The sequence below is a fragment of the Phyllobates terribilis genome, unplaced genomic scaffold, assembly GCF_046119375.1.
Source record: "Phyllobates terribilis strain yellow unplaced genomic scaffold, ASM4611937v1 Scaffold_1__5_contigs__length_1240528914, whole genome shotgun sequence".
NCBI lineage: Eukaryota > Metazoa > Chordata > Amphibia > Anura > Dendrobatidae > Phyllobates > Phyllobates terribilis.
The window spans coordinates 958,906,720-958,922,127 of NW_027362761.1; the positions used below are offsets into that span (position 1 = coordinate 958,906,720).

At 50.0% G+C, this 15,408-nt stretch overlaps 1 protein-coding gene across 1 annotated transcript in view; it reads right to left on the reverse strand.

Annotated features, from left to right (window-relative positions):
* Positions 1 to 13,440, reverse strand: part of TTC29 (tetratricopeptide repeat domain 29) — a 387,470-nt gene extending 374,030 nt beyond the window's left edge. Inside the window, exon 1 of the mRNA XM_073642501.1 lies at positions 13,314 to 13,440. The gene's annotated coding sequence lies outside the window, so the exon portion shown is untranslated. The remainder of the gene's footprint in view (positions 1 to 13,313) is intronic.
* Between the last annotated feature and the right edge of the window lie 1,968 nt (positions 13,441 to 15,408).

The window sequence follows — 15,408 nt, forward strand, 5'->3', positions numbered from 1 at the left end:
TCCCTTTATTTTTTTTTGAACAGTGTAATTCAGGTGCTTACCGAGTATCATCGGCGTGCTCGAAAACTATGTTCGAGACGCCGCGGCTGCATCTCTCGTGGCTATTAGACAACAGGCAATCCCTGCATGTGTCGCAGCTGGCTAAAACCCGCGAGACATACAAAAATCTGTAGATTTTGCTAAGGATTTGCTGCATATTTCACCCTTTGCATTTCAAAAAGTAGAATTTCCTATGAATTGAGCACAAATAATTAACTGCATTCAGCTGTGTGCAGGCACCGGGAAGCATAATAACGTTGTTAACCTGCAGATTAACCCCATATCTGCAAATTAATAGCGTTACTTCTGGTGACAGGTTCACTTTAAACATGAGCCATATATGAGGGAGTTGGAGTCAGGGAAATTGAGCTGCAGTAGGAGGTTTGGTTTAGGGACTCCACAGCCACAGTCCCTCTATAATGTGTCAGCTTCTATGTGGCTCTTTGTAGAATTCCAGCCACAGTGTGCCCCTCTATAATGTGCCCATCTATACAGTGTCAATCACAGTGTGCCCCTCTACAATGTCTTAGCTTCTATATGGCCCTTTATACATTGCCAGCCACAGTATGCTCCTCTATACAGTGCCATGCACAGTGTTCCTCTGTAAAGTGGCATTTTGTATATGCCCCACTATACAGTGCCAGTCACACTGTGCGCCTATATACAGTGCCAGATTCGGTGTGCCCTTTTACACAGTACCTGCTGCAGTGTGATCCTCTATACAGTGCCTCATTCACTGTGTCCTTCCATACAGTGTCAGCCATAGTGTGCCCCTCTATACAGTGCCAGTTTCTGTGTGCCCCTCTATACAGTGCCAGTTTCTGTGTTCCCCTCTATACAGTGCCAGTTTCTGCGTGCCCCTCTATACAGTGCCAGCTTCTGTGTGCCCCTCTATACAGTGCCAGCTTCTGTGTGCCCCTCTATACAGTGCTAGCTTCTGTGTGCCCCTCTATACAGTGGCAGTTTCAGTGTGCCCCTCTATACAGTGCCAGCTTCTGTGTGCCCCTCTATACAGTGCCAGCTTCTGAGTGCCACTCTATAAAGTGCCAGCATCTGTATGCCCCTCTATACAGTACCAGCTTCTGTGTGCCCCTCTATACAGTGCCAGCCTCTGTGTGCCCCTCTATACAGTGCCAGCTTCTGTGTGCCCCTCTATACAGTACCAGCTTCTGTGCGCCCCTATATACAGTGCCAGCTTTTGTGTGCCCCTCTATACTGTGCTAGCTTCTGTGTACCCCTCTATACAGTGCTAGCTTCTGTGTGCCCCTCTATACAGTGCTAGCTTCTGTGTGCCCCTCTATACAGTGCTAGCTTCTGTGTGCCCCTCTATACAGTGCTAGCTTCTGTGTGCCCCTCTATACAGTGCTATCTTCTGTCAGACTTTTCGTATATGTCTTTAACAGCATACTCCATTAGGATTTTTCCTGCATAAAGTACCTCTTTTGCTGCTATTATTGAACTTTGTATGTGGCTGCATAATAGTCTTGTTACTATAGGCTTATGTCCCTATGTAAATCCACTGTCTGACTGCATGTGTGTGTACAAGACTGTGTGTGTATACTGCATCTAGGGAGCTACATGCGGCCTCATACTGTATCTAGGGAGCTACATGCGGCCTCATACTGTATCTAGGGAGCTACATGTGGCCTCATACTGTATCTAGGGGGCTACATGCGGCCTCATACTGTATATAGGGAGCTATGTTGGGCTCATACTGTATCTAGGAGTCTATGTGGGTGGCCCATACTGTATCTAGAAGGCTATGCGGATGCTCATACTGTATCTAGGAGGTTATTCGGAGGCTCATACTGTATCTAGGAGGCTATGCGGAGGCTCATACTGTATCTAGGAGGCTATGCGGAGGCTCATGCTTTATATAGGAGGCTATGCGGAGGCTCATATTGTATCTAGGAGGCTATATGGGGGTTCGTACTGTATATAGGGGGATGTCAGCATACTTAATTGCGCTCAATATAAGTCATACAATTAATGTAAAAAAAATAATTATAATTAATATGTTAATATTATTATTGAGCAGAATTAAAATCAGCCTAATGGTATGGCCTCCACAACAGTCACGGTCTCTCCTGTGGCCCCTCGGGAAAATGAATCCCACACTCCTGCTCTATTTTGTATAGCACTATGTTATGCATAGTGCTGTACAGAAGGGAAAAATTTGCGCGGTGCGGTATGTGCACCCCTATCTCTATCTTTTTCCATCTACAAATGTGCAACAGAGCATCTGTGTGTTACTCACATGACCTATCACATGATCAATCAAAAAGGGATCATGTGACATGTCACGTGTTCCATTGGGTACCTGGGGGTGCCCACGCCTTCTAAACTGCCCGGGGTCCTGGCTACTCTTAATCCACCCCTGAGTGTGCCCCTCTATACAGTGCCAGAATCTGTGTGCCCCTCTATACAGTGCTAGCTTCTGTGTGCCCCTCTATACAGTGCTAGCTTCTGTGTGCTCCTCTATACAGTGCTAGCTTCTGTGTGCCCCTCTATACAGTGCCAGCTTCTGTGTGCCCCTCTATACAGTGCCAGCTTCTGTGTGCCCCTCTATACAGTGCTATCTTCTGTGTGCCCCTCTATACAGAGCTAGCTTCTGTGTGCCCCTCTATACAGTGCCAGCTTCTGTGTGCTCCTCTATACAGTGCTATCTTCTGTGTGCCCCTCAATACAGTGCCAGCTTCTGTGTGCCCCTCTATACAGTGCCAGCTTCTGTGTGCCCCTCTATACAGTGCCAGCTTCTGTGTGCCCCTCTATACAGTGCCAACTTTTGTGTGCTCCTCTATACAGTGCTAGCTTCTGTGTGTCCCTCTATACAGTGCTATCTTCTGTGTGCCCCTCTATACAGTGCCAGCTTCTGTGTGCTCCTCTATACAGTGCCAGCTTCTGTGTGCCCCTCTATACAGTGCCAGCTTCTGTGTGCCCCTCTATACAGTGCTATCTTCTGTGTGCCCCTCTATACAGAGCTAGCTTCTGTGTGCTCCTCTATACAGTGCCAGCTTCTGTGTGCCACTCTATACAGGTCTAGCTTCTGTGTGCCCCTCTATACAGTGCTATCTTCTGTGTGCCCCTTAACACAGTGCTATCTTCTGCATGCCCCTTTATACAGTGCCAGCTTATGTGTGCCCTTCTATACAGTGCTATCTTCTGTGTGCCCCTCTATATAGTGCTTGCTTCTGTGTGCCCCTCTATACAGTGCTAGCTTCTGTGTGTCCCTCTATACAGTGCAAGCTTCTGTGTGCCCCTCTATACAGTGCTGGCTTCTGTGTGCCCCTCTATACAGTGCTAGCTTCTGTGTGTCCCTCTATACAGTGCAAGCTTCTGTGTGCCCCTCTATACAGTGCTAGCTTCTGTGTGCCCCTCTATACAGTGCTAGCTTCTGTGTGTCCCTCTATACAGTGCTAGCTTCTGTGTGCCCCTCTATACAGTGCTAGCTTCTGTGTGCCCCTCTATACAGTGCCAGCTTCTGTGTGCCCCTCTATACAGTGCCAGCTTCTGTGTGCCCCTCTATACAGTGCTAGCTTCTGTGTGCCCCTCTATACAGTGCCAGCTTCTGTGTGCCCCTCTATACAGTGCTAGCTTCTGTGTGCCCCTCTATACAGTGCCAGCTTCTGTGTGCCCCTCTATACAGTGCCAGCTTCTGTGTGCCCCTCTATACAGTACCAGCTTCTGTGCACCCCTCTATACAGTGCCAGCTTATGTGCGCCCCTCTATACAGTGCTAGCTTCTGTGCGCCCCTCTATACAGTGCTAGCTTCTGTGCGCCCCTCTATACAGTGCCAGCTTATGTGTGCCCCTCTATACAGGTCTAGCTTCTGTGTGCCCCTCTATACAGTGCCAGCTTCTGTGTGCCCCTCTATACAGTGCTAGCTTCTGAGTGCCCCTTTATACAGTGCTAGATTCTGTGTGCCCCTCTATACAGTGCCAGCTTCTGTGTGCCCCTCTATACAGTGCTATCTTCCGTGTGCCCCTCTATACAGTGCCAGCTTCTGTGTGCCCCTCTATACAGTGCCAGCTTCTGTGTGTCCCTATATACAGTGCCAGCTTCTGTGTGCCCCTCTATACAGTGCTAGCTTCTGTGTGCCCCTCTATACAGTGCCAGTTTCTGTGTGCCCCTCTATACAGTGCTAGCTTCTGTGTGCCCCTCTATACAGTGCCAGTTTCAGTGTGCCCCTCTATACAGTGCCAGCTTCAGTGTGCCCCTCTATACAGTGCCAGCTTCTGTGTGCCCCTCTATACAGTGCCAGCTTCTGTGTGCCCCTCTATACAGTGCTAGCTTCTGTGTGCCCCTCTATACAGTGCCAGTTTCTGTGTGCCCCTCTATACAGTGCCAGTTTCAGTGTGCCCCTCTATACAGTGCCAGCTTCTGTGTGCCCCTCTATACAGTGCCAGCTTCTGTGTGCCCCTCTATACAGTGCCAGCTTCTGAGTGCCACTCTATAAAGTGCCAGCATCTGTATGCCCCTCTATACAGTACCAGCTTCTGTGTGCCCCTCTATACAGTGCCAGATTCTGTGTGCCCCTCTATACAGTACCAGCTTATGTGCGCCCCTATATACAGTGCCAGCTTTTGTGTGCCCCTCTAAACTGTGCTAGCTTCTGTGTACCCCTCTATACAGTGCTAGCTTCTGTGTGCCCCTCTATACAGTGCTAGCTTCTGTGTGCCCCTCTATACAGTGCTAGCTTCTGTGTGCCCCTCTATACAGTGCTAGCTTCTGTGTGCCCCTCTATACAGTGCTAGCTTCTGTGTGCTCCTCTATACAGTGCTAGCTTCTATGTGCCCCTCTATACAGTGCTAGCTTCTGTGTGCCCCTCTATACAGTGCTAGCTTCTGTGTGCCCCTCTATACAGTGCCAGCTTTTGTGTGCCCCTCTATACAGTGCCAGATTCTGTGTGCCCCTCTATACAGTGCCAGCTTTTGTGTGCCCCTCTATACTCTGCTAGCTTCTGTGTACCCCTCTATACAGTGCTAGCTTCTGTGCGCCCCTCTATACAGTGCTAGCTTCTGTGTGCCCCTCTATACAGTGCTAGCTTATGTGTGCCCCTCTATACAGTGCTAGCTTCTGTGTGCCCCTCTATACAGTGCTAGCTTCTGTGTGCCCCTCTATACAGTGCCAGCTTCTGTCAGACTTTTCGTATATGTCTTTAACAGCATACTCCATTAGGATTTTTCCTGCATAAAGTACCTCTTTTGCTGCTATTATTGAACTTTGTATGTGGCTGCATAATAGTCTTGTTACTATAGGCTTATGTCCCTATGTAAATCCACTGTCTGACTGCATGTGTGTGTACAAGACTGTGTGTGTATACTGCATCTAGGGAGCTACATGCGGCCTCATACTGTATCTAGGGAGCTACATGCGGCCTCATACTGTATCTAGGGAGCTACATGTGGCCTCATACTGTATCTAGGGGGCTACATGCGGCCTCATACTGTATATAGGGAGCTATGTTGGGCTCATACTGTATCTAGGAGTCTATGTGGGTGGCCCATACTGTATCTAGAAGGCTATGCGGATGCTCATACTGTATCTAGGAGGCTATGCGGAGGTTCATGCTGTATATAGGAGGCTATGCGGAGGCTCATGCTGTATATAGGAGGCTATGTGGAGGCTCATACTGTATATAGGAGGTTATTCGGAGGCTCATACTGTATATAGGAGGCTATGCGGAGGCTCATGCTGTATATAGGAGGCTATGTGGAGGCTCATACTGTATATAGGAGGTTATTCGGAGGCTCATAATGTATATAGGAGGCTATGCTGAGGCTCATACTGTATCTAGGAGGCTATGCGGAGGCTCATGCTTTATATAGGAGGCTATGCGGAGGCTCATATTGTATCTAGGAGGCTATATGGGGGTTCGTACTGTATATAGGGGGATGTCAGCATACTTAATTGCGCTCAATATAAGTCATACAATTAATGTAAAAAAATAATTATAATTAATATGTTAACATTATTATTGAGCAGAATTAAAATCAGCCTAATGGTAAGGCCTCCACAACAGTCACGGTCTCTCCTGTGGCCCCTCGGGAAAATGAATCCCACACTCCTGCTCTATTTTGTATAGCACTATGTTATGCATAGTGCTGTACAGAAGGGAAAAATTTGCGCGGTGCGGTATGTGCACCCCTATCTCTATCTTTTTCCATCTACAAATGTGCAACAGAGCATATGTGTGTTACTCACATGACCTATCACATGATCAATCAAAAAGTGATCATGTGACATGTCACATGTTCCATTGGGTACCTGGGGGTGCCCACGCCTTCTAAACTGCCCGGGGTCCTGGCTACTCTTAATCCACCCCTGAGTGTGCCCCTCTATACAGTGCCAGCATCTGTGTGCCCCTCTATACAGTGCCAGCTTCTGTGTGCCCCTCTATACAGTGCCAGCTTCTGTGTGCCCCTCTATACAGTGCCAGCTTCTGTGTGCCCCTCTATACTGTGCTAGCTTCTGTGTGTCCCTCTATACAGTGCCAGCTTCTGTGTGCCCCTCTATACAGTGCCAGCTTCTGTGTGCCCCTCTATACAGTGCCAGCTTCTGTGTGCCCCTCTATACAGTGCCAGCTTCTGTGTGCCCCTCTATACTGTGCTAGCTTCTGTGTGCCCCTCTATACAGTGCTAGCTTCTGTGTGTCCCTCTATACAGTGCTAGCTTCTGTGTGCCCCTCTATACTGTGCTAGCTTCTGTGTGCCCCTCTATACTGTGCTAGCTTCTGTGTGCCCCTCTATACAGTGCCAGCTTCTGTGTGTCCCTCTATACAGTGCTAGCTTCTGTGTGCCCCTCTATACAGTACCAGCTTCTGTGCGCCCCTCTATACAGTGCCAGCTTATGTGCGCCCCTCTATACAGTGCTAGTTTCTGTGTGCCCCTCTATACAGTGCTAGCTTCTGTGCGCCCCTCTATACAGTGCCAGCTTCTGTGCGCCCCTCTATACAGTGCCAGCTTCTGTGTGCCCCTCTATACAGGTCTAGCTTCTGTGTGCCCCTCTATACAGGTCTAGCTTCTGTGTGCCCCTCTATACAGTGCCAGCTTCTGTGTGCCCCTCTATACAGTGCCAGCTTCTGTGTGCCCCTCTATACAGTGCCAGCTTCTGTGTGCCCCTCTATACACTGCCAGCTTCTGTGTGCCCCTCTATACAGTGCTAGCTTCTGTGTGCCCCTCTATACAGTGCCAGCTTCTGTGTGCCCCTCTATACAGTGCTAGCTTCTGTGTGCTCCTCTATACAGTGCCAGCTTATGTGTGCCCCTCTATACAGTGCCAGCTTCTGTGTGCCCCTCTATACAGTGCCAGCTTCTGTGTGCCCCTCTATATAGTGCTAGCTTCTGTGTGCCCCTCTATACAGTGCTAGCTTCTGTGTGCCCCTCTATACAGTGCTAGCTTCTGTGTGCCCCTCCATACAGTGCTAGCTTCTGTGTGCCCCTCTATACAGTGCTAGCTTCTGTGTGCCCCTATATACAGTGCTAGCTTCTGTGTGCCCCTCTATACAGTGCTAGCTTCTGTGTGCTCCTCTATACAGTGCTAGCTTCTGTGTGCCCCTCTATACAGTGCCAGCTTCTGTGTGCCCCTCTATACAGTGCTAGCTTCTGTGTGCCCCTCTATACAGTGCCAGGTTCTGTGTGCCCCTCTATACAGTGCTAGCTTCTGTGTGCTCCTCTATACAGTGATATCTTCTGTGTGCCCCTCTATACAGTGCTAGCTTCTGTGTGCCCCTCTATACAGTGCCAGCTTCTGTGTGCCCCTCTATACAGTGCCAGCTTCTGTGTGCCCCTCTATACAGTGCTAGCTTCTGTGTGCCCCTCTATACAGTGCCAGCTTCTGTGTGCTCCTCTATACAGTGCCAGCTTCTGTGTGCCCCTCTATACAGTGCCAGCATCTGTGTGCTCCTCTATACAGTGCCAGCTTCTGTGTGCCCCTCTATACAGTGCCAGCTTCTGTGTGCCCCTCTATACAGTGCCAGCTTCTGTGTGCCCCTCTATACAGTGCTAGCTTCTGTGTGCCCCTCTATACAGTGCTAGCTTCTGTGTGCCCCTCTATACAGTGCTAGCTTCTGTGTGCCCCTATATACAGTGCTAGCTTCTGTGTGCCCCTATATACAGTGCTAGCTTCTGTGTGCCCCTCTATACAGTGCTAGCTTCTGAGTGCTCCTCTATACAGTGCTAGCTTCTGTGTGCCCCTCTATACAGTGCCAGCTTCTGTGTGCCCCTCTATACAGTGCTAGCTTCTGTGTGCTCCTCTATACAGTGCCAGCTTATGTGTGCCCCTCTATACAGTGCCAGCTTCTGTGTGCCCCTCTATACAGTGCCAGCTTCTGTGTGCCCCTCTATATAGTGCTAGCTTCTGTGTGCCCCTCTATACAGTGCTAGCTTCTGTGTGCCCCTCTATACAGTGCTAGCTTCTGTGTGCCCCTCCATACAGTGCTAGCTTCTGTGTGCCCCTCTATACAGTGCTAGCTTCTGTGTGCCCCTATATACAGTGCTAGCTTCTGTGTGCCCCTCTATACAGTGCTAGCTTCTGTGTGCTCCTCTATACAGTGCTAGCTTCTGTGTGCCCCTCTATACAGTGCCAGCTTCTGTGTGCCCCTCTATACAGTGCTAGCTTCTGTGTGCCCCTCTATACAGTGCCAGGTTCTGTGTGCCCCTCTATACAGTGCTAGCTTCTGTGTGCTCCTCTATACAGTGATATCTTCTGTGTGCCCCTCTATACAGTGCTAGCTTCTGTGTGCCCCTCTATACAGTGCCAGCTTCTGTGTGCCCCTCTATACAGTGCCAGCTTCTGTGTGCCCCTCTATACAGTGCTAGCTTCTGTTTGCCCCTCTATACAGTGCCAGCTTCTGTGTGCCCCTCTATACAGTGCTAGCTTCTGTGTGCTCCTCTATACAGTGCCAGCTTCTGTGTGCCCCTCTATACAGTGCCAGCATCTGTGTGCTCCTCTATACAGTGCCAGCTTCTGTGTGCCCCTCTATACAGTGCCAGCTTCTGTGTGCCCCTCTATACAGTGCCAGCTTCTGTGTGCCCCTCTATACAGTGCTAGCTTCTGTGTGCCCCTCTATACAGTGCTAGCTTCTGTGTGCCCCTCTATACAGTGCTAGCTTCTGTGTGCCCCTCTATACAGTGCTAGCTTCTGTGTGCCCCTATATACAGTGCTAGCTTCTGTGTGCTCCTCTATACAGTGCTAGCTTCTGTGTGCCCCTCTATACAGTGCTAGCTTCTGTGTGCCCCTCTATACTGTGCTAGCTTCTGTGTGTCCCTCTATACAGTGCCAGCTTCTGTGTGCCCCTCTATACAGTGCCAGCTTCTGTGTGCCCCTCTATACAGTGCCAGCTTCTGTGTGCCCCTCTATACAGTGCCAGCTTCTGTGTGCCCCTCTATACTGTGCTAGCTTCTGTGTGCCCCTCTATACAGTGCTAGCTTCTGTGTGTCCCTCTATACAGTGCTAGCTTCTGTGTGCCCCTCTATACTGTGCTAGCTTCTGTGTGCCCCTCTATACTGTGCTAGCTTCTGTGTGCCCCTCTATACAGTGCCAGCTTCTGTGTGTCCCTCTATACAGTGCTAGCTTCTGTGTGCCCCTCTATACAGTACCAGCTTCTGTGCGCCCCTCTATACAGTGCCAGCTTATGTGCGCCCCTCTATACAGTGCTAGTTTCTGTGTGCCCCTCTATACAGTGCTAGCTTCTGTGCGCCCCTCTATACAGTGCCAGCTTCTGTGCGCCCCTCTATACAGTGCCAGCTTCTGTGTGCCCCTCTATACAGGTCTAGCTTCTGTGTGCCCCTCTATACAGGTCTAGCTTCTGTGTGCCCCTCTATACAGTGCCAGCTTCTGTGTGCCCCTCTATACAGTGCCAGCTTCTGTGTGCCCCTCTATACAGTGCCAGCTTCTGTGTGCCCCTCTATACACTGCCAGCTTCTGTGTGCCCCTCTATACAGTGCTAGCTTCTGTGTGCCCCTCTATACAGTGCCAGCTTCTGTGTGCCCCTCTATACAGTGCTAGCTTCTGTGTGCTCCTCTATACAGTGCCAGCTTATGTGTGCCCCTCTATACAGTGCCAGCTTCTGTGTGCCCCTCTATACAGTGCCAGCTTCTGTGTGCCCCTCTATATAGTGCTAGCTTCTGTGTGCCCCTCTATACAGTGCTAGCTTCTGTGTGCCCCTCTATACAGTGCTAGCTTCTGTGTGCCCCTCCATACAGTGCTAGCTTCTGTGTGCCCCTCTATACAGTGCTAGCTTCTGTGTGCCCCTATATACAGTGCTAGCTTCTGTGTGCCCCTCTATACAGTGCTAGCTTCTGTGTGCCCCTCTATACAGTGCTAGCTTCTGTGTGCCCCTCTATACAGTGCCAGCTTCTGTGTGCCCCTCTATACAGTGCTAGCTTCTGTGTGCCCCTCTATACAGTGCCAGGTTCTGTGTGCCCCTCTATACAGTGCTAGCTTCTGTGTGCTCCTCTATACAGTGATATCTTCTGTGTGCCCCTCTACACAGTGCTAGCTTCTGTGTGCCCCTCTATACAGTGCCAGCTTCTGTGTGCCCCTCTATACAGTGCCAGCTTCTGTGTGCCCCTCTATACAGTGCTAGCTTCTGTGTGCCCCTCTATACAGTGCCAGCTTCTGTGTGCTCCTCTATACAGTGCCAGCTTCTGTGTGCCCCTCTATACAGTGCCAGCTTCTGTGTGCCCCTCTATACAGTGCCAGCTTCTGTGTGCCCCTCTATACAGTGCTAGCTTCTGTGTGCCCCTCTATACAGTGCTAGCTTCTGTGTGCCCCTCTATACAGTGCTAGCTTCTGTGTGCCCCTCTATACAGTGCTAGCTTCTGTGTGCCCCTATATACAGTGCTAGCTTCTGTGTGCCCCTATATACAGTGCTAGCTTCTGTGTGCCCCTCTATACAGTGCTAGCTTCTGAGTGCTCCTCTATACAGTGCTAGCTTCTGTGTGCCCCTCTATACAGTGCCAGCTTCTGTGTGCCCCTCTATACAGTGCTAGCTTCTGTGTGCTCTATACAGTGCCAGCTTATGTGTGCCCCTCTATACAGTGCCAGCTTCTGTGTGCCCCTCTATACAGTGCCAGCTTCTGTGTGCCCCTCTATATAGTGCTAGCTTCTGTGTGCCCCTCTATACAGTGCTAGCTTCTGTGTGCCCCTCTATACAGTGCTAGCTTCTGTGTGCCCCTCCATACAGTGCTAGCTTCTGTGTGCCCCTCTATACAGTGCTAGCTTCTGTGTGCCCCTATATACAGTGCTAGCTTCTGTGTGCCCCTCTATACAGTGCTAGCTTCTGTGTGCTCCTCTATACAGTGCTAGCTTCTGTGTGCCCCTCTATACAGTGCCAGCTTCTGTGTGCCCCTCTATACAGTGCTAGCTTCTGTGTGCCCCTCTATACAGTGCCAGGTTCTGTGTGCCCCTCTATACAGTGCTAGCTTCTGTGTGCTCCTCTATACAGTGATATCTTCTGTGTGCCCCTCTATACAGTGCTAGCTTCTGTGTGCCCCTCTATACAGTGCCAGCTTCTGTGTGCCCCTCTATACAGTGCCAGCTTCTGTGTGCCCCTCTATACAGTGCTAGCTTCTGTTTGCCCCTCTATACAGTGCCAGCTTCTGTGTGCCCCTCTATACAGTGCTAGCTTCTGTGTGCTCCTCTATACAGTGCCAGCTTCTGTGTGCCCCTCTATACAGTGCCAGCATCTGTGTGCTCCTCTATACAGTGCCAGCTTCTGTGTGCCCCTCTATACAGTGCCAGCTTCTGTGTGCCCCTCTATACAGTGCCAGCTTCTGTGTGCCCCTCTATACAGTGCTAGCTTCTGTGTGCCCCTCTATACAGTGCTAGCTTCTGTGTGCCCCTCTATACAGTGCTAGCTTCTGTGTGCCCCTCTATACAGTGCTAGCTTCTGTGTGCCCCTATATACAGTGCTAGCTTCTGTGTGCTCCTCTATACAGTGCTAGCTTCTGTGTGCCCCTCTATACAGTGCTAGCTTCTGTGTGCCCCTATATACAGTGCCAGATTCTGTGTGCCCCTCTATACAGTGCCAGCTTCTGTGTGCCCCTCTATACAGTGCCAGCTTATGTGTGCTCCTCTATACAGTGCTACCTTCTGTTTGCCCCTCTATACAGTGCTAGCTTCTGTGTGCCCCTATATACAGTGCCAGATTCTGTGTGCCCCTCTATACAGTGCCAGCTTCTGTGTGCCCCTCTATACAGTGCTAGCTTCTGTGTGCCCCCATATACAGTGTCAGCTTGTGTGCCCCTCTATACAGTGCTATCTTCTGTGTTCCCCTCTATACAGTACTAGCTTCTGTGTGCTCCTCTATACAGTGCTAGATTCTGTGTGCCCCTATATACAGTGCTAGCTTCTGTGTGCCCCTCTATACAGTGCCAGCTTCTGTGTGCCCCTCTATACAGTGCAAGCTTCTGTGTGCCCCTCTATACAGTGCTAGCTTCTGTGTGCCCCTCTATACAGTGCTAGCTTCTGTGTGCCCCTCTATACAGTGCTAGCTTCTGTGTGCCCCTCTATACAGTGCTAGCTTCTGTGTGCCCCTCTATACAGTGCTAGCTTTTGTGTGCCCCTCTATACAGTGCTAGCTTCTGTGTGCCCCTCTATACAGTGCTAGCTTCTGTGTGCCCCTCTATACAGTACCAGCTTCTGTGTGCCCCTCTATACAGTGCTAGCTTCTGTGTGCTCCTCTATACAGTGCCAGCTTTTGTGTGCCCCTCTATACAGTGCCAGCTTTTGTGTGCCCCTCTATACAGTGCCAGCTTCTGTGTGCCCCTCTATACAGTGCCAGCTTCTGTGTGCCCCCATATACAGTGTCAGCTTGTGTGCCCCTCTATACAGTGCTATCTTCTGTGTGCCCCTCTATACAGTGCTAGCTTCTGTGTGCCCCTCTATACAGTGCCAGCTTCTGTGTGCCCCTCTATACAGTGCTAGCTTCTGTGTGCCCCTATATACAGTGTCAGCTTGTGTGCCCCTCTATACAGTGCTAGCTTCTGTGTGCTCCTCTATACAGTGCTAGCTTCTGTTTGCCCCTCTATACAGTATCAGACTATATGTGCCCCTATATAGGGTTGAAGCCACTCTCCAGGCACACAGTCACCCTGCTCCCCTACCTAGTACCACCTGCAATGTTCCTCTCATACCTGGGCCCTCACTTATTGCCAGCAATGTTTCCCTTCCACAGTGAGTCAGTGACAGTGTGCCCTGTGCTCTGCAGCCGCAGCCTCCCCTCCGTGCAGTGCAGGAATCTCTGGATGAAGAGGTCAGAACTCCGACCTACCTGCTCCGTGCACGGCTGCACTGCCCAGAGAACACCGTGTACTGCGTATCCATGGCAACCAGTTTCAACACGAGGTACAAAGCATTTCACGCCCACTGTGATGTAAACAGCCAATCAGCAACCTGTGTCCTGAGCTCCAATCACTGCACCTCTGTGTGTGCACAGTAAAAAGAGGCTGCAGTCTGGTCAATGTAAAGCAGCGGTTACATGTGCGAGACCTGTGTTATATGTAGTGTGTACGGGGCCTGGGTTATATACGGTGTGTAGTGTGTACGAGGCCTGGGTTATATACGGTGTATAGTGTGTACGGGGCCTGGGTTATATACGGTGTATAGTGTGTACGGGGCCTGGGTTATATACGGTGTATAGTGTGTACGGGGCCTGGGTTATATACGGTGTGTAGTGTGTACGGGGCCTGGGTTATATACGGTGTGTAGTGTGTACGGGGCCTGGGTTATATACGGTGTATAGTGTGTACGGGGCCTGGGTTATATACGGTGTATAGTGTGTACGGGGCCTGGGTTATATACGGTGTATAGTGTGTACGGGGCCTGGGTTATATACGGTGTATAGTGTGTACGGGGCCTGGGTTATATACGGTGTATAGTGTGTACGGGGCCTGGGTTATATACGGTGTATAGTGTGTACGGGGCCTGGGTTATATACGGTGTATAGTGTGTACGGGGCCTGGGTTATATACGGTGTATAGTGTGTACGGGGCCTGGGTTATATACGGTGTATAGTGTGTACGGGGCCTGGGTTATATACGGTGTATAGTGTGTACGGGGCCTGGGTTATATACGGTGTATAGTGTGTACGGGGCCTGGGTTATATACGGTGTATAGTGTGTACGGGGCCTGGGTTATATACGGTGTATAGTGTGTACGGGGCCTGCGTTATATACGGTGTGTAGTGTGTACGGGGCCTGGGTTATATACGGTGTGTAGTGTGTACGGGGCCCGTTATATACGGTGTATAGTGTGTACGGGGCCTGCGTTATATACGGTGTATAGTGTGTACGGGGCCTGCGTTATATACGCTGTGTAGTGTGTACGGGGCCTGCGTTATATACGCTGTGTAGTGTGTACGGGGCCTGCGTTATATACGCTGTGTAGTGTGTACGGGGCCTGCGTTATATACGCTGTGTAGTGTGTACGGGGCCTGCGTTATATACGCTGTGTAGTGTGTACGGGGCCTGCGTTATATACGCTGTGTAGTGTGTACGGGGCCTGCGTTATATACGCTGTGTAGTGTGTACGGGGCCTGCGTTATATACGCTGTGTAGTGTGTACGGGGCCTGCGTTATATACGCTGTGTAGTGTGTACGGGGCCTGCGTGGTATACGCTGTGTAGTGTGTACGGGGCCTGCGTGGTATACGCTGTGTGGTGTGTACGGGGCATATACCGCATACACACACATACCGTACATATACCGCGTGTAGTGTGTAATCCGATTTGTGTGTGATGCATCAGCACTAAATAATCTAAAATGGTGAAATGAGAAAAATATATTAAATTAAAATCTTGGGATCAAAAAGCTTCCTCAAGAGAAATATGAGAAAAATAGAATTAGTCCTTGTAATTCTGTTTCTAGAAGCCGTCCACGCCCTATCGGGGGACAGGAACATAGAGAGGTTAAAAGCCCCTCCCCACCGTCAATCCCCAGTGTTGACCAATATCACCTGGAAAAATGGCTTCTAGAAACCGAATTACTGGTAAGGACTAATTCTATTTTCTCAATACGCCTTCCACAACAGCATTGGAGGAATACCAACAATATTTTATTAGGGAGGGACAATAGCTTGTAGGACTTTCCTACCAAGGGCTAAATCCCTAGTGGATGATAAGTCTAATCTATAATGTTTGGAAAATGTGTGAAGGGAAGACCATGTAGCTGCCCTGCAAATCTGCTCTGTAGAAGCGCCCTCTCTTTCGGCCCATGAAGTTGCTGTGGATCTGATAGCATGAGCTTTTAAGGTAATTGGTGGATCCATCTGTTGGTTGATGTAGGCTTCCCTAATTGCCTTTTTAATCCAGTTTGCTATAGTGGATTTAGCTGCCTTCCTTCCTCTTGTTATGCCCTGAGTGTTGTATA